Source organism: Pinus tabuliformis, chromosome 5_2 (assembly GCF_031772625.1).
Source record: "Pinus tabuliformis cultivar Carrire ecotype Pingquan chromosome 5_2, CPIR1, whole genome shotgun sequence".
NCBI classification, from domain to species: Eukaryota; Viridiplantae; Streptophyta; class Pinopsida; order Pinales; family Pinaceae; genus Pinus; species Pinus tabuliformis.
Genome location: NC_142306.1, coordinates 825,157,042 through 825,183,101, shown reverse-complemented (window position 1 = coordinate 825,183,101; position 26,060 = coordinate 825,157,042). Strand labels below are relative to the sequence as shown.

The following is a 26,060-nucleotide window of genomic DNA, read 5'->3' as shown; positions in this document are numbered from 1 at the left end:
ATGTGCATGGTGCATCAAAATCAAGGGGAGTCCCATGGTTACTACGGTCCCTGGTAAAGAACCATTACAGTAGCAAGATGAGGTAAGAATATAAAATGTTACACCTATTATGATTAGGGAGTCTAAGGGTTTGAATGCATTTGTGCTATAGGATATTAGCTTATGTACTCCTAGAAATAACATAGTTTGACAGTGCTAAGAAAGACCTTTCTAATGATATGGCGAAGTCCAGAAAAGGCCTTATGGATCATAAGTTATTGATAATCAAAAGTGACTATCCCCAAGCTCAAAGTAGCAACTCTAAATATGTTGTAGGGTTAAATTGGTTACCAAGGTTGACATTTTTTTCAAACTAGGTGGAGTATTTAAGCAAAGTCACTAATAACATATTCAAGTCAGTGTAGAATAACAACGCAGTGGCATAATGAGTTCTAATTGGCCAGAGGTGGAGCCCACACTACATAACTCATCCCAGAAGAGTTTCCCCAATGATTTGAAGTTGCAAAAAAGGGAGCACCCGAGATGACTTGATCCTAGGAGGAGTTAGTAGGCAGTAATAACATTGATTGGTGGAGTAACATAACTTTGATTGGTGGAGTAACACTGTGGGGCCCAAATGACTTTCCCATAAGGACTTAAGTTGTGCTAAGTGTTGACGCGTGGGATGACATTAACCTAAGAGGAATGAATCGAACAAAGTGAACTCATCCCTAAGGTATTTCCCTAGAAGAACCAAAGAAGCGGTTGGAAGAGATGCTTAGGATGACATACGGCCAAGAAATGTGGCACAACACACACACGCACTCTACACAATTCCGATGAAAAATATATAATAACCCTAGATCTTTATCAATAGGATAATGTTTCTTGAAGTGTTTTTTGATTCCTCAATTATTTATAAATCTAAGTTTAACATGAATCTTTTAATGGTAATAAGAATATATTTCACAAATAAAATTTACAACATTATATAAATCAAACATTAGTAATTGTCTGTGGTGATAAAAGATATGCTAATAAAACACATTTAAGGGGAAATTCCATTCCATATTTAGGGGGGCCCAAACTATTTCTAGTTTTTTAGGAGACCCTTACATGTAGGAGACCCTTAGTCTTCATTCCAACATTCTTTAGCCTCCTCTCAAGGTAGATCCTATTCAACAAATTACCTCCTCTTTCATGGTTCTCCCATTCTATAGGGTACTAACAAACATGTTGATGATAAAATTTGTTCTAACCATTTCAATTCCGTGATACCTTCAAGATGTATCAAACATTATTTTGAAGGGTAGATATCAATATGGATTGATATTGGTATAGATACCAAAAAAAAATCCTAAATAACAAGCTCATAATAAGATTGAATGTGAGCTTGATTGAACATAAAGCTTAAATTCATAAATCCTGAATTAGATAGATCTACAGCAATAGTTATTGAATCTACAACTTACATAAAAATAAATAATGTTATTTTCTAGAAACTCAAAACTTCCAGAAAGCCATGGCAAACCTCAAGGCTTTGTGTTAGGTCAATCTAACGGTCACAATGCAAATAATAACCAGGGCCGAACAGTCCACAACGGGAACTATCTAATAGTCCACAATGGAAATAGTCGTTGATAGGCCTTCCCATGCAATCAAACAAATACAGATGCAATTCATGGCTTCAGATGACAGTAGTACATTTAGTTCTCAATAAAGTAGTAAGCTCCAAAGTAAATATCTGGAATCGTTAGAGTTCTAACAGTTACTTCTATATCTATTGACTCCAGTGTCAATTGTTCTGTCTGGCATATGGGTGATATCGACCATTGGTTCTACTTTCTGAGCCTCCCCTTCCACTCCCATAAGCACCTCCAACGCCGCGTGATGAATTAAAACTACCACCATCACCATTGGCACCGTAACCATAACCCGCAGCTCTATAGCCACCCATCATTCCACTGCCATACCCACCAAACCCTTCGCCATCAGACGCAGGACGAACTCCATAACCACGGGCACCCTCCATATCCACTATAACTAACCCTAAAAGCCCCAACTCCACCATGAACGTAGGGAGGTCGACTATCAATCCCATAAATCGGAGCAGCGTCAGGCAAGGGCTTCTTGGGTTCAGCCTTCTTGATCTGAACCGGCTTTCCACCTACCTCAACTATTTTGCATTGGGAAAAGATTTCTTCAACAACCTGCTCACTGTCAAAAGTGATAAAACCAAAACCCCTGGACTTCCCAGTGCTTCGATCTCGCATGATCTGATGTTCTACAACTTTGCCGAATTTGTCGAAGGAGTTCTTGAACTCATCATCAGAAATAGCTTTGGGTATACCACCCACAAATATCTTTCTCGTCCTTGGGCCCTTCGACGTGTTTCCCCTTGGAATCGTTCTTTTGATTTCCACCGTTTTGCCATCGAGGATGTGGGTGTCCTCTATAACCTTGTCCAACACAGAGGGTCGGCGTAAGTCACAAACCCGAATCCTCGAGGCTGCCCAGTGACACGGTCCTTCATGATAATAGAGTCTGTGAGTTCCCCATACCTACTGAAATGCTCTGTAAAAGCGTCTGTGGTGGTAATCCGAGAAAGTCCGCCGATGAATATTTTTCCAGGACTCGATGGCACATCCTGCGTTTTCTGGTCCTTTGAAGAATCCATAGCAACCGAATAAAAGACGACACAACGGAAAAAAGGGAGAAAACCTACGTCTTCGATTGAGATATCGCAGAGCGGGCTAATGTTACGAGGAATATCTGTAAACCCTAATGCTGATGTAATGGAGCTTATTATAAAGAGTGTTTTGGGTGAGCGATGAGGCGATTCTACACCAGCATGATTATTATTTATAGATGATTAAAACAAACCTAGTCCTCACCCTTCACAACCGTCGGCCCTCCAGAAATAAATAGTCCTCACCCGTCGGCCCTCCAGAAATAAAAATGTTATTTAATGTCATCGTATATCGTTTCTAATCTCTTTAAATAATATTATTGTGGGAAAAAGTAAATATGGTTAAAATAAGAATAAATGTGTATGGGTTTTATAATGAATGAATATTTTTCCAAAATATTATGAAATTATTTTCTTGGTAGTATCAATACCGTCCAAAATGAGTAATACATTTTTTTTTCACTTTTGAGAGATTTTCTACTTCACATTAAATCTAAATTTGAAAATGTGTCATATATCAATTTTTTGACTTTTTAACTCAATATGATTCAACAAAATTTTTGAGAAACTAAGAAATTGTCTAGTTCACATTAAATCTAAATTTGAAAATGTGTCATACTATCAACTTTTTGACTTTTTAACTCAATATAATTCAACAAAATTAGAGTGATCTTAGAAAGCCATTCTAATAGAAAATAACAATAATATATTAAAGAATGTCAAGTAGTTTCTTATCTTCTCATTGCTCAGAGTTCCATAGGCCGATTCCTTGTTAATGGAGTTTTCATCATCCTTTATTCCTTCATATTAAATAAAAAATTAAATAATACTTAAGAAGCTGGATAAATTTGATTTAAGATGGATGTAAGGATTTGTTTTTGAAATGATGTTATGTATATATGTATAAATATAGTTACTTATTTTTTAATTATTATTATTTCTTGTGGTGTAGAGATTTATATTCATAGTTATTACATAGAATTATTTTCAAGGACAACCATATTTACTAAACTCAAGTAGCCTTTATATGAAACCTTTGGTAGAATTATTCAATAGAAATAAAGAGGATTTTAACTTTGCATCTATCTTGATACAACTTTATTCTCTTCCTCATGAATTTTGGAACAACATATTCTAGAGGATATAGGAAGTGTTATAGGGCTTTTTGTTATCCTTTCAAAAACAACAAGGTAAGGTTGCTACACCTCATATGGCCATATTTGTGTATACATGGAGGTAATGAAGTCAGTCTCAACTAGTGTCGAAATGAACAATTGTGATAACATGTAATGTCTCTTTATAATAAATAATAAAAATAAAAATAAAAATAATAAATAATATAATATAATATTAAATAAATAATAAACAATAAATAAAAAATATAGTAATAGTAAATAAATAATAAATAATAATAAATTAATAAATTAATTACATGCTCTAAATAAATATAAATAAGAATAAAACAAGAAAGCAGTAAAAATCAGTAAAGCTATCAAAAAGTAAAAACAAGAAAGCAGTAAAGTTGCATGTTGACACGTGGAGTGTGTGCATGTGGTTCCCCTTCCAATGTTTCCTCTATATAATAGATGAGGAGGAAGATGAGAGGCATTCCATCATTCCATGATTCCATCATCCATTCTCTTGGGAGAATAGTGTTAGGAGACAAAGGATACCCTGGCAATAGTACGTTGATTGAGGGCTTGGGGGTGGCCATCAAGATTTTGTGCAACTGAGCCTATGTTGGGAGGAGAGTCGGAGGAGAGTCGTCCCCAGGACTTTATTGCAATAATCAAAATTTAACTAGCATTCAACTAGCCTTCCGTCTCTGCTCACACTCATATTTCTGAAATTTAATGTTAACTAGTTGATAAATTGTGTGTTGATTATAAATTGCTTGATTAATCTAATTAATTGCGTGTTATTATTTCGCAGCTGTTACATAACATATGGGAACAACTCCTAAAATATGAACATATTCCCTTTTGTTTTAGGAAATACCATGAATTTGCTCATTGCTTTAGAGATTTTATGTATAATTTTCATGTAGCAACCCATGCAAGAAACACAAATAAAATATCAAGAAGTGATGCAGGTGGATATTGGTGGCCAACCACCTATTCCACTTGGACCCCCACAATTGTTTCTTTTAGTTTCCTTAATTGTAGCACAACTTACTATTTTTGGTAGTTTTTTAGGGCCTAAACTTTTGAAGCCATTTTGAGGGCTTAAAAGACATTTTTTGGGAAAACAAGAGATTAGAAATGAGGTATTATGATAGTCAAACATAGATCGTATGCCAAAGTTATGGCCCGAGGAAGTTGATTTTTCAACTAACCCCAACGGGGCTCACAAGCTTTTGGAGCTTCATCTCCTAGGGTTAGATTTTTGGATGTTTAGTGTTTCCCATTGCTTCTAAATGATATAAAGTCTTCTAAAACTCACTATAACACAGTTCAGAAAGCATGTAACCACCACATCTCTTCTCAAAGATAAGCTACCATCACCTGAACTAGTGTATTTCCATTCTGCATGTAACAATTTTCAGTAATTTGTTATTAATGAATTAAAGTTTCTCTTTCACTGTAGCTTTGTTCTTTTGTTTATATTTGTATTTCATTTCCTTCCTACATAAATCCAAATTAGGAAGGCTTTACTAGAATTAAAAATAGGAAAAATATTTCTAAGAAAGGCAAAGGAGGCTTGTTGATCGAGGAAAATAGAGAAGGTAATAGATATATTGTTCTTCCAAAACTAGAGCAAGACCAAGCAAAGGTTGTTGAAAAAAGACAGAATGAATGGAAACCCATCCATAGGAAAAGAGTAAACTAGTTGTTTTGGAAATAATTCAAAAAATGGAGCATAAAAATGGAATTGAAAATATCGAAATGGGTGAGGACAAGCAAAACAACTTAGAGGAAGAGTATCTTAAGGAAATGGATTTAAAAGATTTGGATTTATAGATGCTAGCACTAGAATGGTAGACTAAAGATCTCTTAGTGATTCTTGAAGAGGAAGTGAAAATCATTATAAAATATGATATAAATTCTCAGGAAATACTTTAGATGCAAGCCCAAGATAGTCATTCGTCTCCTTCTTCTTCTTTAGTTTTGGGAGAAATTGTAATATAAAAAAAAGGAAACCAAGCCTACAAAGGAAGATAAGAAAAAGGGTAAAAAAATATTAAATATCTCATAGAAGAAATGGAAAAATATCTAGTCAATATACGCAAGGTAATGCTAAAGATGAAGAAACTCTTTAAAAAATAGAATTATGCAAAAACTCTTTAAAAATAGAATCATGCAGGAATCTCTAGATATTATGATGCTATAAGAAATTAAATTTTTTGTGGAATCAATGGAAACAATTTCTAGGGAAGTATGGAAAAGTAGTCAACCACTTACAAATCATGTTCACGAAGCTTTGGGAGGCATGACCATTCTTTGGAATACTTCTACAATTTCACTTCTTGTCTCATTCACTTCTCAAAGAACTATTACAACTAGATTCATTCTAATAGGCTTCACATGTATTGGCCTCGTTACTAATGTTTATGGACCTAATTATTAGTTAGAAAAGAATATTCTCCAAAAGATTTCCAAAAAACATTAGAGGAGAATCATGGATCATTAGAGGATATTTTAATAGGATAAAATATTTTAACGGATATAACAAAATTGAATGAAGATACTTCTGTCTTGATGGACATTCCAAATATTCTAATGTGATAGACATGGAAACAAACAACGACGTATATACTTGGGAAAAATAAAGGAGGGGAATATTCTCGAAATTTTCCAGATTTGGATCCATTCCTTCTCTTTGAATCTCTTATTTTGGATTGAATTAAATTTGAAGGTTCTTTTCTACATTGCACTGGGCCAAATCATTGGTTGATAGGACTTTTGTTAGATTGCAAAGAGAGTCCGAAGCAAAAATCCTTCATATTAAAATATTTTTGGTTAATGAAACCTTATTTCTTAAGCAACAAGGAAGCTTGGTGGAAAGAATTAGAAAACATGGACGATAAAATTATATAACACTTTTAGAATCAGTTAAGATGTATCAAAATAAAGATAAAGGAGTGGAATATTAAAGAATTAGGAAACATCCCTAATAAAAAAATATACTAGAAAAGGAGTTGAAATCCTTGAAAAATTATCATTGAAAAGGTAAGGATGGAAAAATTGAACCACTAAGAAGCTATTATTCAACTCCAATTGTAAGAGCATCTTAAATAGGATGATATTTTATGGAGGAAAAAATAAAAAATCCAATGGCTTAAAGAATGATAAAGGAATATCATTTTTTTTCACAGATCTATGATTCAACATAGGTAGTGCAATAGAATTGCGAGCATTAAAAACTCTCAAAAGTATAAGCTTGAAAATAATGAGGAAATAAATAAGGATTTATGTTGTAGCACCTATAACAACTCTCCAAAATTTTTCCTTTGCTTTGTTTTGGAGCCTCCCTCTTTGAAATCTTAACAGTCATCTTGTACTACGCAGGTACTTTTGTTTCAGTTGTTTTTATCTTTCGCTTAACAACTTGTGTTCACTTTCTTATTTTGTTGACTAATGCAAGCTGACCCAACAACTTGGAAAACTGCGCCACCTAGAGGGCAACTTCCTTGCACTCAAGAATTGCATAGAGCAGCCTAACAATTGCCTTGCACTTAGTAATTGCACAGAGCAGGCAACCAACCTTGCTCTAGAAAATTACACATAGCATGCCAGCAACCTTGCTCTAGAAAATTGCACAGAACTTGTGAGACAGCCGGGGCCACTCACCCCAGAAACATCACGTAAGCGTTTCCCAAGGTACTGTCCTTGGCATGTGCTGGTAGGTTGCCCAGTTCTCTCCAGAATAACACAATTCCTCCTTGCTTGCATGATAACTATTCCCGAAAAAAGAAAAAAAAAAGAAAAAAGAGAAAAACCATCCCTAGATTTTAGGGATCTATTTTTAGCAACTGGGAGTTACATGAAAAGTTGATTTTAGAAACTTCCTGCCAACTGTCGCTTTTTCCTAGATTTGTGGCATGCACATCATAAACCCTAAATCTGACAAATATATTTAATGGATGCTCCAAATCTCATTCTTCACATTCAATCTTGGAGCTCTGGCATTCCCAAGACATCTAGGAACCTTCGACATAGTCAACATAACTTTTCTAGGTAAGTTTTTCTTTTCATGTCTTTTGACTCTTTTTCTATCACTTTTGATTTCTTGGCTTGTGTGAGTGTTGTTTTCCTTGCTTTAATGAACAAATGCTAGCATTTCAATATGTTTTAACTTTTATAAGTATCGTTTCTAGTTTTGCATCACATTTCCTTAGTGTCACATGCATGACTCTATTATGCACTAACAGTCACTGTTGCAGTGACTCCCTTCTACACTTGTTTGACTTATTTCTACACTTGCTTGGATTGCATGCATGTATATTCACTCCGATATGCACCATATTTACACATTCATTCAGTACTTCGCATTTTGAGGTTGACCTTAGGCAGGTCTGGGCTGCCTTGGCCCAGATCTTGCTTCTCCTGGCATGAACTACGCATTTCGAAAGTCAAGGCTCTACCTTGCCTCCAAGAATTGCATAGAGAGTGGCTGACACTGGCTCCCATCTGTGTTTTGCGCAATCCTCAGAGACAGTGCCCAGTCTTGCCAACTAGGACTGCACAATGCGCAGTTCCAGACAACAATCCAGCTAGACTGAACTACATATTGCACAGTTCCAGTCCATAGTTAGCCTCTTTGGACTGTGAATTATGTAGTTCCAATCGACACCAGGCCTCACTAGTAGCTGGCACCATGCAATGTGCAGTTCCAACTGACAATCTCCTAGCCTCTCTGAGTCAATGTTGTGCAAACTTTCCCAACAGCCACCGAGTTTGCTACATGATTGATTCTTGAGTTTCTTTATGTTTTCAGATGACATTGGCTTTTCATGAGTGTCTTCTCTGTCTCGAGGTACAACAGGTGTTGATAATATTCTCAACAATATAGGTAACATGGCCTCCAAGAGAGTTGGACCAAAAGACACAGTTGAAAGTAGTACCAAAGATGTGGTCGAAAAAGTGTCTATGATCTTGCCCATTTATGCAGACACACATCTCTTCATTGAGAAAGACATAAAGATCACATGGCAAGACATCAACACTATATTCACAGGCAATTTTGAGGACAATCTGGAAGACTGTCATGTCTATGTCAACATTCATAAGTCAAGATTATACAAGGTTGCATGTAGGTATCCCACCTTCCTGTGCACAGACGTGATCCACTGGATTGTCTCACACACTGATCTTGAGACAATGATACTGAGTAGTGTTAGTGGATTAGAGATTTCTACCTTCAGCGTAGAATATTATCAACAAATGCATCATTTTCTGCAGCCAATGAACATGATGTATGCATCATTTTACACTCCCAACAACAACGCAAACACAAGAGACATCTTGAAGCATTGGGTAAGGGAGCCATCAAAGCTCAGGATGACACCCAACTAGATCTACAAGACAAAGACACTCAGGAAGGCTTACCAACTCTTGGTCATCTGTGCATGTCACTTATATGGACAAGAGAGTATGGAGACCTTCCCACAGAGTTGGGTTGTTATGTTGAATTAACTAGGAAGTGAAGGAAAACCTTTCAAATTGTCCAACATGTTGTCTCTCCAGCTGAAAGTCCATGTATCAAATTCCCAGAGTTTGCCCAAGGATCAGCAAGCAAGATTCTTCATGTCCACCTACCTGCTCGATGCAATTTGTGCCCATCAATAGTTTCCTAGCATCAGTTGGGCATGAACACCTTCATAGAATGTTGTGAATGTATATTGCAAGTTGCTCTCAGAGTGCAGCTACTGAGGAGTGATGGATAGAATATCTGACCACTTCATTGCCCCTTTGTACACGATGATCTTTGAACATGATCCACCTTGCATGTCTCAGGCATAAATGGAGGTGTTGTTGAACATTGCAGATTAGTATGCCTCACCTGATGGCACCTTCATCAAGATGTATAACATGGAGAAGGCTCCACATTTTCTGATGAAGTTTTCCACAGACAAGCTAGTCATGCACGTGGTTGCATACCACATCTCGACAGGATTATCAATTGGACTGCACAAGAATAATAAGGCACCATGGCCCATACTTCCTTTGCAAATTGGGTTGTATGCGATATGGAGATTGAAATAACTGGATGTTTAGGTCGAGGACTTCAAGAATTTTATGTTTGGTACCAAGAGTTTCAATCCCTATGATACGCATGGCTTATGCAGGGACCACTGTATGAGAGTGTACTATCTTTGGATCCACGAGGTGTGTCATTGGCCAGAGGATTACCCTTGGAGATATTGCTATAACTCCTCTAGGCTCAATGAACTAGTCAGCATGGTAGTAGAGTGGCTAGCACCACTCAAGGCAGCATCACCACAGGGAGCAACAACAATAACAACAACAAGTAGAAAACTTGCGCAAGACAAAGGAAAGAGGAATATTTATGAAAGTGTAGAGGTAGAGCAAAGATACAAGTTTAAGGAAGATCCAATGGTTTAGAGAGTAGCTTTGGAGATAGAAGCAAATAGGTAACAGGAGAGGAGTGCAAAAAAGAATAGATAAGAAAAGACTAGAAGAGACGGAGAGGAAGTTGTAGGAAATGGATCAGAAGCTGAAAGAAGAACAAGCATTGTGCAAAAGAGAGAAGGAACATGAACAGGAGGAAGTGCAAGGAAAACAAGTAGAAAAAAACATGCCAATGCAGGTTGAAGATTAAGATCCAAAAATAGATGATGAACATGGTGAGAAACCACAGGAAGAGGAACTTTCTCAGTAGGATGAATTGATAGTAGAACTAATGGACATAGATGGTGTACAACCATAAAAAGGTCAAGACACTGACCTCATGCCAAAAGCAACCAAGGTCACCCCACATGCTTCACCAGCTCCAGTAGCAGAGAAAGTGACAAGTGAACAAGGGGATATCGTTCTCCTTAAGGATAATCTAGGAATACATGTGTACAACATAGCCTTTGATGAGTCACAATAAAGAGTTGTATAGGTATGCAGAACGCACATCCCGGATGAGCATGAATCAGCTGTGAAATTTGAAGAACAGGTGATTTTGTCAAACATGTGAAGACATCCAGCTACCTTCGCCAATGCTACGAAGCCTTATGTTGAAGCCACAACCTCAAGTGTGAAGTTATTTATAGAAGAAAATGAGCACATGGCTAAGGAATTACAAGAAACTAGGTAGAGAGAGGAATAATCGACATGATCCTCCAGAGCAGAGATGATGAAAACGATACATGCTGAAGTGTCGACTCTTGACACAGTAATATACAGACTGTATGATAGGTTCATCACCATGCACAAGGTAGATGTCCATCTATATGGTCACCAACAACGCTACACCAAGATAGCGCAAACACTCACATATATAACTACCACTGTTGATCATGTACATGCATGGGAAATGAAGTACAAGGGAGCCCCACTTCACTTGCACAAGATGATGAAACCATAGGTAGAGTTGGACAAAGCACACATCTAGAGTCTGATCTGGAACTATGAGAAACTCTTGCCGCTCATCACTAATGTTTAGGCTTCGTATGCATGATTGTTCAGGAGTTTGGATGTCGTGGTGTGAAAGTATGACACCCTATCAATTAGAATACTCACTAAAACCAAAGAGAAGAAGCAAGTCCGACTGGAGCTTGACATGTACTTTGATCAATTGATGCACATAGACACCAATGCATATTTGTAGATCAGTGCAGAGAATATGCTGAGATATGTCATTGTTTTCACTGTGCTGAAGACTAAGCTACGCATGTTACAAGACGAGTTGGATAGAGGTTCCAAATAAGTATACGAGGAAGCAATGGAGGCAAGAGTTCATTTCCAGAAAGACATCATCAAACGGTACACAGACACCATTGTGCAATACCAGGTTTGGAATCAGTTCATTATTGAAGATCACGGAGAGGTGGTTGATGGGTTGGTCTTTCCACAACTGTCTAAGTCTTAGTGTTGTCTTATCTAGCTAACTAAAGCCTATTTTTGTCCCACATGGGTATATGTGGAAAGTGTATTATTTTTGTAAACATGACATAATTGAAATTCCAAGTGTCATTAGTGGAATGCGAATAATCATATGTAATGTACAGAGTTATATGTAATGAAGTTGAAGAGCCATGAGGGTAGTCCAAGAGTCTCAAAGGGGAATGTGAACGGTCACCCCACCCTTTGTTATAAATAGAACCTCACAACTCATAGAACATGATTTTGGGAGCCAAGATTTTGCTAGTCATTTCTTAGAGAGGGCTTGGAGAGTATTGTGATGAGCCTTGGCTTCTCCATGGTGTAGCGTGAGGACATCGCTTTGGAGGAGCATGCAGTGTTAACTGTAATTTTCCACTATTGGGGCTAGTGGCTATCATGGTTGTATGTATGGATGGAACTTTCACTTTATATATAATATAACATAGCCAACATGTCTTCATGCATATGTTGTTATTGTAGTTCAACTATTCTGGTTACTTTAGCAATTTATGTTGTTTCACTTACACATTTGTGTATGAACTATTTTGTCTATGATTGTATGAATCTTGTTGAAGTTGTGTTGTTGGTTTAACCCATCACTTTGGATTGTCGACTATTCTTCTTTCCAGCTTGTGATGTCATTCAACTCGTGTGTTCCTTTTAGGCTGCCTACTATTACAGGCATCTAAGTGATACACTTGTTCCCCCCCTTCGTGTGTTATAACCTCCCCATGCATCTCTCTCGACTCACCAAAAGGTGACAAACTTACTTCCGACAAAGTTATCTTACTTACCTCTACACGTTATCGTAGTCAAGGCATAGCTTTACTACCCATTGCTGGGACTCCTACTCTGAAAGGTCTAAGGTGTAGATGGGACATCTTATCGGGGAGATCCCTTGACTTGTTGGCGGGTCTAGCACCGCCAATATTTTTGGCACTAGAAGGAGGGCTAGATGACAAGCTGAGTCCTCAAAGTCTGTTTTGAATCTCTGCACATTTGTCATGACTTACTATACAATTAATCCTCTGACATGTCTATCTTATGGAAATGATTTTGAAATATCGGAGGAGCTTTGGAATGACTTGTCATGTAACACATACGATTATGAAGGTGGAGTAGCTTTTCTTAGGCACAATGTTGCCTTCACTCACTTTTGTGAAAGGCATGAAATCATTGAGGATTACATTGCCTGCTCTCTATTCGCATTTGCACTTCATGGGAATGCACTGATGTGGTATGTCACACTGCCCGATGCCTCTATTCACTCTTTTGATTAGTTGGTTGGACAGTTGACAAGTGCTTTCTATCACTATGATCATTAAAAACTCAAAATTAAAATTTTGCAATTACGAAAAGAACCTGATGAGTCCCTTGTGAAATTTTGGGATTGCTTTCATAATATTGCATTTCAAATCCCTGAAGGTGAAATTGATTGGAAATTTCTTTGTGAAATATTTCGGTATATTCTTCACATATTTAATTATCCACATATCTTAGAATCATTCGAACCCCTCCCAACATACCTCAATGTTAGAGCTACAAAATATAAGATAGACAAGGTTGTTGTCACAAGTGACCCTCCATCCAGTTCTCATCAAACAGCTCTAGCTCTGCAGTGTGAGGTCGGAGAAAGTGCGTGCACATATGTTGAACTGTCACATCCTCCCACCTCACCTGCTCTAGATATCTGCACAAATTTTCCTTGCAAGCCTGTTGGTTGTCATGATGTTTCGTTATCTCAACCTCTGTCCTCTAATTTTGTTGATCCTCTGGATTGTACTATGTTGTGTTCTCCCATTCCAGACTCCACACTTGTTGTTCATGAAGATCAAGTTATCGACGGAGATGGTGATGAGCAACCAACCTACGTTGTCATTTATGATGGGTTAGTGTGGGAAGCTGAAGAAGAACATGTGGTGAAGGATGACTGATGAGCCCCAAATTTGGTAACATTTTGGGCTCATTTGGCCTAACTACCTTTGCTCAAGCCTTTATTTTTCATAACTTATGCATCATTTTTTAGTATGTTTATGTCATTTGTACGAATAAGGGCAGTCACTATTCCTAGGTGGCTAACACGTGCTCATTTCAAGTTTTTTGACACATGATTGGAACAAAACTGAGCAGATAAGGACCAAGAGACAACCAAGATGGGGTTGAGGATTCATAGGAGGGTTGTCTAGCATTAAATGGCCTTCCTCGGGATCTTCACCCCGAACTCCGAGCTCTAACAGCCACCACAACCGGATTTAGAAGGCAGCCAAACGGATTTTGAGGAAGCAGCAGTTCACTACTATTTTGGTCGGCCAAGTCCCACTGATTTAGGAGGCCAGCTTGGGGCCTCGTGATGTATAAATGATAAGTGCCTAGCCTTCGAAAAGGACTTTTGAAACATTGTTGCACATTCTGCACTACGAGCTGCTAGCTTGGTTTTGCTCTTTTGTAGCAATTATTGGCATGCTATTTGACTTATGATTATTATTTAATGGAAAGCAGTCAGATTTGATCTCAGTTCTGAGCCTTTAAAGGAGCCATAGCTCTCGGGGTTGGGCCCAACCTGAGAGCCTAAGGCCTCCTTCTTCTGTATTATTATCTTTTCTTTCAGCATTATGGTTTTCCTTTACATGCATTTGAAACGCAGTTTGCTGAGTTAGATTTCTTGGTGTGGTTAAGTAGGTCATTGTTATAAGATAGAGTTTCTTCAGCTATTTAGAATAGAGTGAAGAGATTGGAGTTGATAAAAGTTCTAGAAAAGGGTTGCCCGAACACTCATTTTCACCTCTTTCTAGGGGTTGGGATTGCAGACAGTGCTACCCACCAAAAAAATTGGTTTACGTATTCATGCTATCTTTGGTGCAATATTTTCATTTGTAGAAGTTGTCCATGCATTCAGACCTCTTGGAATGATTCTTTGCTTCAGTACCAATACATGGTTTTCTTTAGAAGTAACGTGCTGATCATTGGTTCCATTAAAAAGTTAGGACAGATCAGGAATGTTTTGGTTATGTGCAGGACGTGGATGATTTGATTCGGTTTACACTGTGCAGTGCTACTCCCTCACCCTTTCATCCTTCTAAGCCTTGCCCAGGCCAACTTCTCATCCCCCAATTAGACCCTTTGTCTCTCAGCTACTCTACTGCCCACGTTATCCTCCCTTTTCGGCCTTCCATTCCCTCTACCCTCCTCCAGAAAAACTAGCTTAGCACACCTCCTCATCATCTCATCTCTCTATCACTAAGTCATTACAAGCCCCTCTCCTACCTCCCTATCCACCCATGCAGCCTCTTCCACTCACCCATCACCGAAAATCTGATTGTAGAACATCCTGTAGGAATTACTGAACATCCTGTAGAAATTCTGAAACATCCTGTAGAACCCCTGCAGACTTCCTGTAGAAGCTCATAAACACGGTTTCTTGGGAGCCAAATTTTGTGAGGCTCTCTGGAAGGGTGTTAGGGACCCCTTAGACCCTCTCTGAACCTTCCCAACCTTTTTCAAGCCTTTCTCCTCCTTGATCCACCTCTGCACAGTAAAAAGCTAGTTAAAAGCACATGCATGATAATTCTAATAATTAAAACAAAAATACAAAAGATGTTTTCTTCAGATAGAGGTAGTCTAGACACATGCATTTTACCTTCATAAAAGTAATGGCATCTCCTTCAGTAGTTTTCATTCCCATCTCTGCATCAGTAAGACTAGTTGGTAGAATTAGGGTTTGCTAGGGTTTGCGTTCTTGTTGGCTTTCAGTTCCTTTCTGCAAATAGATTAGCTTCCTTTGAGTTAGCTATCGTCCATCAGTTAAAAAGATTCTTCTAAGAGCTTATAGAAGTTTGCTTGAGCCCCTAGCGGATTTGTGCCAGCTGACCAGGTGACAGCTGCGGCAAGAGCTAGTACTTGTGCATACAGCACCGTCGCTTCCAAGTTTGTTACGAACTACCGGGTTGATAAAATTAAAGAAGGAAGCTCCAGGAGTTGTAGAATTATTTCTACAATACTAGAGCCCACCATCTTTTTGGCACCGTTGCCGGGGAAGCGTCAGAGTATTGGCGATTGTTGCTTTTCTTCTACTTTCCTACTCTCGCCTGCAGCTAAGTAGTATTTCATTTCCATTCTGCAATTTCCTTTCTGCAAAAGTAGCATAGACATTTCCTGCTTTCATAGATTAACATTTCAATTCCGCAATTTCATTTTTGCAAGCATAGATTAGCATTTCAATTCCGCAAGTGTAGCTTAGCATTTCATTCCTACAATTTCATTTGACCAAAATAGATTAGTTCTTTCATGCTTTCATTTCAATTCCGCATTTCCATTTCAGCAAGATAGTCAGTTGTAATTCAATCTGTTTTAGTTTTGCAGGTACCAGAAAAAAACAAAAGCAATCAGAAGTCTTTTCATTTCATGCCTCGTAGAAATCGAGATAAAACAGGCAAATTCTTACCCAACACCCCCACCACATCACTGAGTCACCCTTCTCTCTTCTTTGGTGACAGTGATCCAGAAGAACCTATAGGCGAACCTCCTGAGATATACGAAGATCCTATAGCAGAAGAAGAGTTAGAGAACACTCCATTTGAAGCTATGGATGACAATAGGGGAGAAGATGAGAGAATTGAAGGTCCCTTCCCCATCCGAGAGACCAATGGAGACATGAAAATGAAGAACATCAGCCCCTCCGCTTTACCTCACTTCCATGGACTGACTACTGAAGACCCTAATACCTTCCTGTTTGAGTTTTCCATCCTTTGTCGAACCTATGACCATACCGAAGATGAGCAAAAACTGAAACTCTTCCCCTCTACCCTTAAGGATGCAGCATTACGCTGGTTCATGGGCTTACCTGGGGACAGTATCACCACTTGGGCCTAGATGCAGCAAGCTTTCAATACCAAATATCGGGACTACTGTAGGTCCAAGGAAACCAAGGGAGAAATCTTTCGGATGACCATGGGGAATGATGAGTCTTTAGAAGATTACGAGGAAAGGTTCCAACTTAGCTATAAACGGGCCAGGTGCACACTTGACCCTGAATCTCTTAAGTTGGTCCTGCTCCGAGGAGTCCCTGAAGACCTCTTAGATACCCTTCACATGCTAGCTGGAGGAGATATTTACCAACTGCCTTATGAGGACATAAAGACTGTGTTTAGAAACCACTCTAGGGCAGCCCGGAAAAGAGGTAGAGGAAACCTCCTCTCAGCTGGTATTCCTTTCTCCCAACATGAGTTTGCAAATCAATTAGAGGACCTCAAGAGTGAGGTGAGACAGACCATCGCGATGCAACTTGATACATTCCGAATCCAGCAGAAGAAAGAGGAAGCTGAGAGGGTTTTGGCTATCTTCTGCCCGAGGTGTACAAGGAAACACCCTAAGAACGAGTGCCCATTACATTCGGTTGAGGTATGTTTTGTTTGTGAGGAGGACCACCCCACAAACCAATGTCTGACCTTACCTGGGCTTAAATCCATGTATCAAGGGACAGAAGCGCCCACTGAACCTCTCTATTTCCTCAACCAAAGGAGGCCACATGAACCTAGACCTTACCAACAGGGGATGCAAGGGACACCTCAAGCTTATTAAAGCCCCAACCAATTCGCTCCTATGCCTTCCTGGGGTCCCCCTGCTCATCTTTCCTGGTCTATACCTCCTCCATGGTCTTACCCGCCCCAGTACCATACTCAGCCCACTACGCATTCGTTTCACTCACATGCCCAGCCATAGCCTCAGTGGAATGCACCTCAATCGGGGTGGAGGCCCTAGTACAATACTCCTCCCACCATTTTGCCTCCACCACCAGCTCAACCACAACCATTACCTCCTTCTCCTCCAAGGCAACCCCAAATGCCTGCTCAACCGAACCCGAACCCCAACAACAGACAAGCCCAACAGGTATATACTGGGGAAACATCATGCCCTACCTATGTTGTGGAGATCCAGGAGATCAATCTGCGATCTGGAAAGACTCTTCCAGATCGCCAACCTCCTCCCCCAGAGGACGAGGAAGATAAATAGGAAAGTGAACCAAAGGCCATTCCACCCTTTCCTGAGAGACTAACGGCCACCACACAACCCAACCCAGAGGAGGATGAGCTTCTGGGAGAACTCAAACAGTTGTGTGTGAGAATACCACTTCTCCAAGCCATCAAATATGTACCGATATACAACAAACTGGTTAAGAAAAAGTGCTTCAGACACCCAGGCAGGCGAAAAAGAGATGCTTCAACCATCAATGTCATAGGACAGCTGTCTGATCTTATGTTGGGGCAGGCCATCTGCCCAAAGTATCTGGATCCTGGGAGTCCTGTAGTTGATGTCCACATCAATGGCACCATCATACCTCACACATTTATTGATCTGGGGGCTGCCATTAATGTGATGACCAGAGATGCCATGCTCAAACTCAACCTCTAGGGTTCCCTGGGAAAGACCTCGACAGTCCTACAACTAGCAGATCGCTCCACTGTGACTCTCGAAGGGATTTTAGAGGATGTCTTGGTCTCTGTTGACTCTTGGGAGTACCCTGCAGACTTTTTGGTTCTGGAACCGAAGGCAAAGCTTACTGGATACCCTCTTATTTTGGGAAGACCTTGGTTAGCCACTGCAGATGCTTACATAAGCTGATGTGCAGGAAACATGACCATCAAAAATGGTCCTATGTCCAAGCAGCTAGTCCTGTACCCTCCTGCCCAACCCTTATTAGAGCATGACTTACCACTTTGGTTGGAGGAAGGAGAAGAGGATGAGGTGTACTCAGCACCTTTGTGCACCCTAGACACCACTAGGGGAGGCCTCCCAACCGAGGATGATTTGATTGAGACCTTAATCCAGACTCCACCTCCCAGTGCATTGTCCTTAGAGGAATTGGTGGAGGATGCCCAAGCCAGCACCTTAGTGGACCTTTGTGCGACCAACCATGGTTCGAAGTTTCTTAGGTTTAGCAGGGTATTATAGGAGATTCATTAAAGACTTCAGTAAGCTAGCCTCGCCATCGTTTAGCCTCTTGGCAAAAGATGTTGAGTTTAAATGGACTGATGATTGTCAGAAGGCTCTGAATGAATTAAAGGACAAGTTGGTGTCTGCCCCAATCTTGAGAGGTCCAAACTGGGCCCTACCTTTCCACATCCACACTGATGCCTCAAACAAAGCCATAGGGGAAGCCTTAGGACAAGTTGAACAAAAACTTCCATACGCCATCTACTTTGTCAGCAAAAACTTATCCAAGGCAGAACTGAATTACACTGTAATTGAGAAAGAATTCTTGGCCGTGGTCCATGCACTGAACAAATTCCGACATTATATCACTGGATATCAAACATTTGTACATACTGATCATGATGCAATTAGATATTTAATGAATAAACCATATGTGAATGCTCGTATTATTAGATGGTTACTTTTGTTGCATCAATTTGATTTGACTATCGTTGACAAACCAGGTAAAGAAAATGTTGTTGTTGACTTTTTGTCTAGATTGGATTTACCTGCAGGAGAGGATGGAGCAGTGGATGACCAGATGCCAGATGAACATCTGTTTGCTATTTCAATACTCTCTCCATGGTTTGCTGATATTGCAAACTACCTTGTCTCAACACAGTTTCCTCCGCACCTATCCTCAAGAGAGAAGAGTAGGATCATACGGAAGAGTGCCTCATTCACTTGGATCGGGGGCAACCTGTTCTAGCTTGGCCCTGATCAGATCTTAAGGCATTGTGTAAGGGAGGAGGAAGTCTTTGATATCCTCCTAACCTGTCATGACGGGCCTTGTGGAGGACAGTTTGCAGCCAAAAGGACTGCCTTCAAAATCCTGCAGGCAGGCTACTATTGGCCCACGCTTCATCAAGATGTCAGAAGGTATATCAGCCAATGTGACCGATGCCAAAGGATGGGTAAACCGACTCCAAGGGACGAAATGCCTCTCCAACCTCAAGTGACCCTTGAGCCATTTGAGAAGTGGGGTATGGATTTTGTGGGTCCAATCAATCCTCCTTCGAGGCAAAGGTCTTACATCATTGTGTGCACAGACTACCTGACAAAGTGGGCAGAAACCAAGGCAATCAAAGCAGCGATAGAAGAAAAGGTGGCCGAGTTCTTAAGAGAAAACATCTTCTACAAATTTGGCTACCCAAGAGAGCTAGTCATTGATCAAGGAAGCCAGTTCACCTCCAACTTAATTGAAGACCTACTCGCTCATCACAAAATCAGGCATAGGAGTTCCACCCCCTATCATCCTCAAGCAAATGGGCAGGTGGAAGTCACCAATAGAGCATTGGAAGGGATCTTGACTAAGGTGGTGAGCAGCAGTAGGAAAGATTGGGCAGATCGCCTGGTTGAGGCCACATGGGCTTACAACACCACTTGGAAGACCACAACCGGCTTCACACCTTATGAACTGGTTTATGGGAAGAGAGCTTTGCTGTCAATTGAGTTCGAATACAACACCTTGAGGATGGCAGCTCAGCTAGACCTGGATCTCAGCCATGCCCAACAAGAAAGGTTATTGCAGCTAAATGGATTGGACGAGCACCGAATGCAGGCCCTTCTCCACTCAGAAGTGTTTCAACTTCAGAGGAAGGTGTGGCATGACCAACACCTCAATGACAAGCAATTTCAGCCGGGAGATTGGGCGCTGTTGTATGATTCCAGGCATAAGGATTTCAAGGGGAAGCTGAGAACCAGATGGCTGGGACCATACGCTGTGGAAAAATGTAATGACAATGGATTTGTTCTTATTCAGACCATTGATGACGAGGCCATCCCTATGCTTGTCAATGGGCATCGACTAAAGATCTACAAAAACCTCTCTCAAGACAAGAATTCATCAAAACTGTGGAAAAATCTGTGCTGGTCATAGAGCAGGGTTCTGCCTCTGTTTTGGGCATACCCTGAAGATCTTAAAAAAAAAAAAAAAAAAAAGATCCTTGGGTGAAAACCTTTCTGAGGCTCCCAAGGCAGATGGTAGGGGTGAAAACCTCGTTGAGGCATCCCTGCTGTCTTTCTGAAAATGTTTGAAAAACACCCTTGAGTGAAAACCTCCCTGAGGCGCCCCTGCGATGTTTCAAAAAAAGAAAAAAAAAAAAAAAAAAAAAGAAAAAACAAACAAAAAGAACAGGGAAAGCAAGTTCACAATGTGGCAATGCATGCAGGTTGCAGGTATTCCATGCAGGAAAAGAGGCCCCTCAACTCAAAGACAAGGGTCCCTACTATGCTACCAGGTGACCTCACCAGCACTCCCTCTAGAAACACTCATCTCTTCCAAGGTCTGGGCATGATTTGATCACAGTTTAGCCTTCTACAGGAAGCTACAGGACTTTCTACAGGAAGTTTTGTATTTCTACAGGAAACTTCCTGTAGAAGCTTTGGACGGCCCAGAACCGACTGTGTGGGAAGATCTAACACCCGAGGTCCGACACAGAGGCATGCAAGCTAATGTTTTCTCCCTCACGCACTGCTATCGCCTCCTTCTACCACCCCAGTTGCCATGCAATGGAAATACCTGCAGAGTCAAATCAGAACATTGAATTATCAGAGGAAGCGATTCTCAAATGGGAAAAAAGGATGCAGAGACACCATGCATTACTTATCAAAGCCATCCGAGGGCCCTGCGATCGTGACCGTGATGCCACCGTCTCCACCGTTTTGGCATGCACCCGAGGAGGAAAAACTGCTACAGGACATCCTACAGGAATCCCATAGCAGTTCATCCAGCTAGAGTGTACACCATCAAGGCGCCTGCAACACATAGAGCAGGCACATGCACCACCCGCAGCCAAGTAACAAGCTTCGTAATTAGCAGCAGTCTGCAAGGAGGGAGCTCCGTGCCTGTGTATGAAGCAGCAACAAGCAAATCCAATCACCCTCGTCCTGAAACCTGAAAATAATGTCGCGGCCGCAGAGGTAAGTGCCTCACCCTTTTTTCATCGAATTACATGAATAATACTCTAAAATGTTTGCAAGTGTGGAAATGAACGGGTTGAGTAGTCGGGTAGCCATTCAACTGGCCACCACAACCAGTTAGATGGTCGCGTCAGATTTGGAAAGTGGTGGTCGTGGCAAGCGAAACGGGTAATGGACATGTGAGAAGCGTCCAGTCAGGGAGAAGCGGCGATTTAACGGAAATGGCGGCGGTAGATCTGCAAGGAATGATGCGGCAGTCAGGGAGACTTGCATTGAAATGAGTAGGTGACGTCCTCCAACGGTCCGGCAGGGACAGCTCACCCCCGTGCCACGAGTTCAGCCGGGATTCAAATCCACCGGCTAGATCGTCACTCCACTCATTTATCACCAGCCGTTTTGCAGTCAAGTGAGCGTCCGAATTTCTTTGAAGCTCGTTGCTCCAAGTCCTCGGCTCGTTCAGACATCTGGTGGTGGCACAGAAGGCGCAGAACCACTGACGTGCTCTCCGGAACCTGTGCGCGACTTCTACAGGAAGCTCACCGCTACGAAGGAAAATTGATCTATTCACGTCAAAGGTGGCGAATTGGAAAAGGTAAGCCTGAACCTGTTCCTCCCATGCAATTGGTTTGAAGGGTGGCGAAGTCGACGTCCTCAAAAATGTAAAACTACAGTCTGAGCATAAAATTGCAAGCGTCGTCTTCCTTTTGCATGAAAATTATCGTCGTAGTATATGCGGGGTTTTCTATAGGATTTGGTTCGTAATTAAGGCCCTGTCAAGGCTCATATTCACGAATTGTGTGCATGACAGAGGCGTAGTTCTGCGCTCTGTCTCAAGCAATCCGAAAGGCCATCTTTTGATACACCCCCGCCACCTCCAGCTAACATAACAGGCTTTCACCATGCCAGGTGGATTCATCAGAAAGGAACTGACAGACTCAAAGAAGCTACGGGGGAACCCGGAGGTGGTAGAACTGTTCACTCGTGTGCGATGGATGTCGTTCTGCGACAAGCTTCAAGGTTATGATGATGAGGTGGCAGAGGAGTTCCTGCGAGCTTTGAAGCCAAAATCAAAAACGTTGGCCGTTGTCAATTTCAGGGGTTTGAATCTCAGACTCACCCCACAGTTCATCAGCAGAGTCATTGGCCTCCCAATGGGGGTACCGTGGGACAAGGAGGAGAGGAAATTAGGCCAGAAGGCTAAAAAGGAGTTCTTTCCACCGGAGGAGCAATTCTCAGAGGATAAGAACGAGGTTCGCAGAGCTAGCCTACAGCCGCTTTGGAGTGAGTTCAGCCTCCAAATTATGAAATATATCACGTGCGAAGGACGATTCAGCATCGTATATGGGTACCATTTCCGGCTACTCACAGAATTGAGGCACCAAATGGACCTACCTTCAGAAAACAAGCTAAGTATTCCTTACTTCCTCCTACAGTCCATGACTGAATGTGCCACCAAATTACGAGAGGGCATGCCAGACCAGGTAGCCCATCATGGGCTCATTAAGCTCCTCATGGAGGATGCACTCCACACCTACACAGTCCCTCTCTCGTGGGAAGCCTTCCAAAATCTGACTAAGGATGGCGATATCAAAATGTTGACCAAGGAGCTCACCTCCTCCAGTAGCGAGGAGAAGGAGCCAGTACACACAGAGAAGAAAGGGAAAGGCCAAGAAACCGCGGCCAAAGCACCGAAGAAAGAACAAAAGGGGAGGCAAGAGAAACCCAGGTTGCAGAAAAGGAGGGTGACAAATCCACACTGACACCCAGAGAGAAAAGGCTACAGAGTAGGGTGGAAAGGACAAAACAAGTCCACGTCAGTAAAGGCACCTCGAAAGAAGCCTCAACCAAGTCAAAAGGCAAAGCACCCTCAGCCAAACAGGCTAAAACGGTGCCACCTGTTTCTACAGGAAAACCAAAAACGGCTTCTACAGGAAGCCAGAAATCAGCTGATACAGGGCCTTCTACAGGAAGCCCTTAGAAAGGAAAACCAAAGGAGAAGACAACCAAAATTCTTGCAAGAGAGGCAGCAGCCGTGCTAGCCACCCTTAGTACACCTCCTAAGCCGAAGGGAAAACGAAAGAGGGAGATCCCTCTGTATTTCAAAGCCAGGAGAAGTGTGAGAATCAAAACAGGCAGGCCCTAACCACCATCCAGCAGCCCAATTACTATAGAAGATACCCCTACCTCACCAAGGGAGAGGTCCCCCTCAAAAATATTAGTCACTTATGAGCGAGGGAGCCCGAAGACAACTACTTGGAAGGAGAGAATGGACAGGTTGGCTTCAGAAGCCCCGCTACAGGATGCTGAGGCCATTCTACAGGAAACATTGGCCCGGCTTAAGGAGACAGAGATGATGGAGGGAGAGGCACCCTCATCACCACTTAGGGAAGACGAAGTAGAGCCACCGAGGGAAGAAGAGAAAGAGCATATTCCGGAACCTAGTCCCTAGCCAAGCTTGAGCTCGTATTATAACTTTTTGGAGGCTGGGAAAATTATTCCACAAAAATTCACAGTGCCGCTTTTCTTTGCGTTGGAGGAAGAAAGAGTGAGAACCCACACGTGGATGAAAATAGCTAAATCAAAAGGAGTGGCAGATATAGGACCCTTGGAGGAACAACTCAAGGAGGCAAGAAAAGAAATAGCTATGTCCAAACACGTGGCAAACTGCCAGCGGGTATTCCTACAGGAAGAGAACGAGAAACTTAAACTGTAGCTACAGGAACTGAAGAAGGAAAAGGGCACATCCTCAGGGGAAACTACAGCAAAACATCAAGGCCGAGAAGGACTGCAAGTTGGTCTTGGGGAGCCAAACTCGCATCTACAGGAAAGGGAACTGCATACAAGCTCTCAAACAATAGTTGCAGCAAAAAGAGGCACAACTGGCTTGCATGGCCAGTTGGGCCATGGATGCTCTACAATGCAAACAGCCGGCCAAATCCTATGGTCTGTACCTACGAGATCAGTGGCTACAATTTCAGATTAATGCATTGGCACAGAGGGGTATCTCCCAACTCCAAGACCCCCAACAGTTCACAGCGTTATGCAATAGCAGTTCATCAGAGGATAAGGCCAAACTCTCGGAGTTCTATCTCCATAATTTGGCCCTTCCTAATGTGACTTCATGGGATCCCAACATAGTTGTAGGGGATATGCAGTTGATGGCATTTGCCTCATGGTTGAACCATGAAGAAAAAAGGGTAGCAGAGGTCAAAGAGGTCATGGACCGAGAATTACATGAGCCACTACTGATTAGAGCATAGCCAGGGGATCCCACTACATTGATATCGGCCCACTAACACTTAGCCACCAACCCTCAAACTTTATTGAAATATATGGATCAGCAGGCTCAGGCCATCACACATTTCGAGGATATGGAGCGACTATTAGGGGACAACTGTGTTCATGCTTGCACCCGCCGATGGAACACATTGTCCCACAGCCTTAAAATCAGAGAATATCATACTCCAACTCGAATGAGGGAAGCTCTAGCACGGGTTCCCCTCTACAAGAAGTCCACACAGAACCTCCAAGCCAACTGGATTGGCCTCAAGCTAAGCCCACCTCTGCTGTTAGGATTGATGGAAGGCAACACAGAAAAAGAAGAGCATAAGCAGTGTGAAGAGGTGGAAAGGAAGGCTGGGTTCCATGCCAATGAGGAGGAGACCACTTCAGAAGCCTGGGATGTGAGGGTGGCAGTGAAAGCAATGAAGGACGAGGAGCTGGATTAGTTGCTCAGGGATGAGCAATCATTTTAGCTGGGGGGTGATGATGAGCCCCAAATTTGGTAACATTTTGGGCTCATTTGGCCTAACTACCTTTGCTCAATCCTTCATTTTTCATAACTTATGCATCATTTTTTAGTATGTTTATGTCATCTGTACGAATAAGGGCAGTTACTATTCCTAGGTGGCTAACACGTGCTCATTTCAGGTTTTTTGACACATGATTGGAACAAAACCAAGCAGATAAGGACCAGGAGATAGCCAAGATGGGGTTGAGGATTCGTAGGAGGGTCGTCCAGCATTAAATGGCCTTCCTCGGGATCTTGACCCCCAACTCCAAGCTCTAACAACCACCACAACCGGATTTAGAAGGCAGCCAAATGGATTTTGAGGAAGCAACAGTTCACTACTAGTTTGGTCAGCCAAGTCCCACTGATTTAGGAGGCCAGCTTGGGGCCTCGTGATGTATAAATGATAAGGCCTTAACCTTCGAAAAGGAATTTTGAAACATTGTTACACATTCTGCACTACGAGCTGCTAGCTTGGTTTTGCTCTTTTGTAGCCATTATTGGCATGCTATTTAACTTATGATTATTATTTAATGGAAAGCAGTCAGATTTGATCTCAATTCTGAGCCTTTAAAGGAGCCATAGCTCTCGGGGTTGGGCCCAACCTAAGAGCCTAAGGCCTCCTTCTTCTGTATTGTTATCTTTTCTTTCAGCATTA

General features: G+C 41.5%; 1 pseudogene; it reads right to left on the bottom strand.

The window, feature by feature from the left end:
* Positions 1-1,774: 1,774 nt before the first annotated feature.
* LOC149161847 (heterogeneous nuclear ribonucleoprotein 1-like) overlaps positions 1,775-26,060 on the bottom strand; it is a 60,743-nt pseudogene continuing 36,457 nt past the window's right edge.